Here is a 4,803-nt window from a genome sequence, read left to right as displayed (position 1 = left end):
ACTGAGGCAGAGCTTTGCGACTCCGTGGAGCTGGGTGCAGAGTACACACAGAAGCCCTGCAGTGTGCATAGTTCTCTTGCCATCAGCTTTTGCACTGACTGTGACCAGCACTCCCCGGCTTGGTCCTGATCACGTAAGAGGTGCTATTTTTGCTCTCCACAGCCCTGGAATTCAAAGCAGCTGAAGAATCTGAGGGGAGGTCATGCCCTGAAGTCATAAAGGAGAGGAGATGTGTCCCACGGTTCCATGCTGCCTTGTTCCAACTTGTGGGAAGGATACTATATCATCCAGTACAAAAGCAGAGACTTTTCTAGCCAATTTAAGGCATGTAAGGCAAATTCGGGCTTGCCCCTTTCTCCTTGAAATGCAACCATCCCCTAGAGTGATGAACTACACACATCCTCTGCCTGATGATTGACCTGTGGGAATCCACTGTCTGGATCAGATATGGCAGTGCCACCAGCATGTAGGTGGATGAGAGAAATCCCAGCATATCCCAACCACACAGAACCAAAGGATGTGTATATATAAAGAGATGCCTTTAAAAGAATTTGCCCACGCCATTGTGAAGGCTGATGTGATGGTTAATGTAGTGAGCTTGACAGGATCTACAAAGAGACAAACCTCTGGGCACATCTGGGCATGGGGGGAATGGGGGGTATGGTGTATTTCTAGATTAGGTTAATTGAAGTGGGAAGAACCTGGGCAGCACCATTCCACAGGCTGCACTCTCTGGTTGCATTAAAAGGGGAAAATGGGGCTGGGGAGAGAGAGATCAGAAGTTATGATCTCTTCCTGCAGAGGACCTGAGTTTGGTTCTCAACACCCACATCAGATGGCTCACATCCAGCTGTAACTCCAGCTCCAGGGGATCTAACATCCCCATCTGGCCTCCTCAGGTACTCTTGTGCACATGTGTATATTAAGATACAGACATACAGACACATTATTAATAAAAACAAAATTATTCTCTAAAAAAAGGAAAAAGTCATGAGCAGTCATTACTCACTACTATTGCAGAGCATTCCTTTACACTGTGCGAAGCTGTGTCACTGAGATTAGTTTAATAAAGAGCTGAATGGCCAATAGCTAGGCAGGAAGAAGTTAGGCAAGGGACAGAGAGGTCTCGGGGAAGAAAAAAGGCAGAGTCTCGAGCAAGACATACAGGAGGAGAGGTAAAAGTCTCAAGTCACATAGCAGCACATAGATGAATAGAAATGGGTTGATTTAAGTTATAAGAGCTAGTGGGACAAGCCTAAGCTACAGGCCGAGCTCTTAAAATTAGTTTCTATGTCTTTTTTTTTTTTTTTTTTTGTGGGTGTGAGCTGGTGACCCCCCCCCCCGAAAAATCTGTCTACACAGTACTTCCTGACTTCAGATGTAATGTGACCAGCTGTCTCACTCACTTCTGTTGCCATGACTTCCCTGCCCCAGTGGACTGTGTCCCCTCAAGCTGTGAGCCCCAATATACCCTTCTTTAAGTTGCTCCTTGTCAGGCATTTGGTCACAGCAATGAGGAAAGCCACTAAAATGGTATGCAAATTCAAAATATGTAGAATAGGCTGGCCATTTAGAGACCAGGAGGGAGACACTGGTCGCAATCCAGGACTAAAGACCTCTACTGGTCCAATGTCCCCTTGCCTGGGAAGGCTGGTCTTTTTCTCACTATGGACTGCATTCTTCATTTAAGTTCACTGTGTTCAAAAATAAGGCTCATTTGGTTTTTGTTGTTGTTGTTATTGTTGTTGTTTGCTTATTTTTTGAGACAGGGCCTCTGTGGTGGTTTGAATAAAATGGTCCCAACAGTCCCATAGGGATGGCATTATTAGGATGTATGGCCTTGCTGGAGAAGGTGTGGCTTTGTTAAAGGAAGTCTGTCACTGTGGGTGGGCTTTGAGGTCTTAGGTGCTAAAGCCAGGCCCAGTGTGGTAGTCATTTCCTGCTGCCGGTGGATTGAGACGCAGAACTCTTGGCTCCATCTCCAGCACCATGTCTGCCTGCATGATGCCATGCTTCCCACCTTGACGATAAAGGACTGAATCTCTGAATTGTAGGCCAGCCCCAATGAAATGTTTTCCTTTATAAGAGTTGCCATGGTGGTGGTGTCTCTTCACAGCAATAGAAACACTAACTAAGATAGAAGTTGGTACCAGAGAGTGATGGTATTGCTCTGATGGGCCAGACCATATTTTTGTTAGGAGGAATGTGGACTTTGGGGCTTGGAAAGCAATGGAATGTTTTAAGCGCTGTTTAATGGGCCACACTAGTAGGAGCATGGAAGACAGTGGTGTTGAGGGTGATTTGAACTGTGGGGGCCCACCCAGCTCAAGAGGTTTCAGAGGAGAAGAATTTTAGTATGTGGCCTAGAGACTGTTCTTGAGATACTTTGGCAAAAGATGTGGACAGTTTGTTTTTTGCCCTTGGCCAAAAAGATGTGTCTGAGATTAAATTCCATTGGCACAGGAAATCTCTGAACAGCCTAGTGTTGACTCTGTCCTATGGTTAAATCCTGTGTTCAAGGAGATAAAACGATTAAAGAATATTCTGTTGTTAAATGGAATAAAGGGAGTGGTGACCTCAGGGTAAGACTTCACCTAGCTGATCTTCCAACTTATGAAGATGAATTAAAGAACAGTTTATATTCAGGCATAGTGACCCACATCTTTAATCCCAGCACTCAGGAGACGGAGGCAAGCAGGACTCTGAACTCAAGACCAGTCTGGTCTACAGAGCAAGTTCCAGGACAGCCAAGATTAGAGAGTGAAGAAAGCCAGGAAGCTGGTGGTGAGGCTGTCAACAAAGCTGAAAGGAGTTGGGAGATCTGAAGAGTGTTTTGACATCAGACATGGAGATGCGGAGTTTGGAGTTTGCCCCGCTGGTTTTCAGTCTTGTTTTCCTCACGATGCTCCTTTTCTTCCTTTTTGGAACAGCAATTTATATCCTGGACCATTATATGTTGGAAGTATTTGATCTGCTTTTTTTATCTTGATTTTATAGGAGGATTATATATAGCTCAGAGACTGCATGAACCTCAGAAGCAACTTTGAACTTTGGACTTTTAAACATTGTTGAGACTGTGATAGCCTATGAGGACTTTTGAAGTTGGACTAAATGCATTTTGCATGATGATATGGCTACAAGCCCAGGGAACCAGGGAGTAGAATGTGGTGGTTTGAATAAAATGGCCCCCATAGGCTCAGGGAGTAACACTATTAGGAGATGTGGCCTTGCTGGAGTGGGTGTGGCCTTGTTGGAGGAAGTGTGTCACTGTGGGTGGACTTTGAGGTCTCAGATGCTCAAGCCAGGTCCAGTGTGGCAGTCTTCTCCTGCTGCCTGTGGATCAAGAAGACATAGAACTCAGCTACCTCTCCAGCACCATGGCTGCCATGTCTGCCTGCATGTGGCCATGTTTCCCACCATGATGATAACAGACTAAACCTCCAAACTGTAAGCCAGTGCCAATTGAATGTTTTCTTTATGGAGTTGCCATGGCCCTGGTGTCTCTTCACAGCAATAGAAACCCTAACTAAGACAGTCTTTCTAGAGAGTCCTGGCTGTCCTGGAACTCACAGAGATCCGCCTGCCTCTGCCCCACCAAGTACTGGGATTAAAAGTGTGTACCACCACTTCGGCCTCAAAAGAACCTTCAAAGAAGTCTCCAGAATAATACCTAACCAACCATCATACTAACAATGGCCTAGGTCAAGTACATGTCACCACATAGTTAAATAAATCTAGGCTAGGAGAATTGAGGAAGTACTCTCCTCATCAGCACACTATGAGAAAGCTGTACCTGTACAGTTAGGTGAATGAAGAGACCGGACTGCCTAACCCATGTGCCTGGCCTGAGAGTAAGCCAGCTCAGGTCTCTGGTTACCCTAAGGAATGTGGGGAATGAGATCTCTGGACACCTGGGACTTTTCTATTACTCTCCGTAGATGTGTATCCTGATGATTCCATGTGCTGGGGGCAGAGTTGGAACCATCCTCACACAGTGGCTTTTCTCCACAATAGGCAGCCTCTCTGCTGGTACCTGTAGGGTCAAGACAGAACCGCAGGTTCCCCTGGGACCATGGAGCCCAGAAAGGATGTTGATCAGTCATAATTGAGAGACATTTCCCCTGTGTGTTTGGAGATGTAGATAGGGGAATGGGTGTGGTGGTATTGTGTTCCCCAAAATATTGTGCACCCTAATAAATTTATCTGGGGTCAGAGAACAGACAGCCACTAGATACAGAACCAAAAATGGTGGCTAGAAAATGGGTCAGATCAAGCTATAGCAGAAGCTAGGCGGTGGTGGTGCACGCCTTTAATCCCAGCACTTGGGAGGCAGAGTTAGGCGGATCTCTGTGTGTTCAAGGACACAGCCAGCATGGAGACACATGCCTTTAATCTCAATACAAACCATAGAAGACCTGGAGGTCTGTACAGACAGGCAGTGATGAGGTCATGTGGCTGGGTTTACAACCAATGAGAAAGCAGAACAGAAAGTCTATAAAAAAGAAAAAACACACAGAAGTAGGTCTCTTGCGGAGGGGAAAGACAGAGCAGCAGAGAGGGGTAAGGGTTTCCGCTCTTGCTCTGACCTCTTGGCCTTTAACCCTGCAATTGGCTGTGTAACAAGAGGGTTACATCTACAAATGGCTATGACTATGCATATGCACATGCGTGTTTATACATGTATGTGTATGTCACCTGTATGCCATCTCCTGTTTTTAGCAGAACAGAGTATTATAAAGATTCCTTTGGGACCTGGGGAGATGGCTCAGTGGTTAAAGTGCTTGCAGAACAAAGAAAAAGACC

Source organism: Onychomys torridus, chromosome 21, assembly GCF_903995425.1.
Source record: "Onychomys torridus chromosome 21, mOncTor1.1, whole genome shotgun sequence".
Lineage (NCBI taxonomy): Eukaryota > Metazoa > Chordata > Mammalia > Rodentia > Cricetidae > Onychomys > Onychomys torridus.
Note: the sequence above shows the minus strand (reverse complement) of the source record.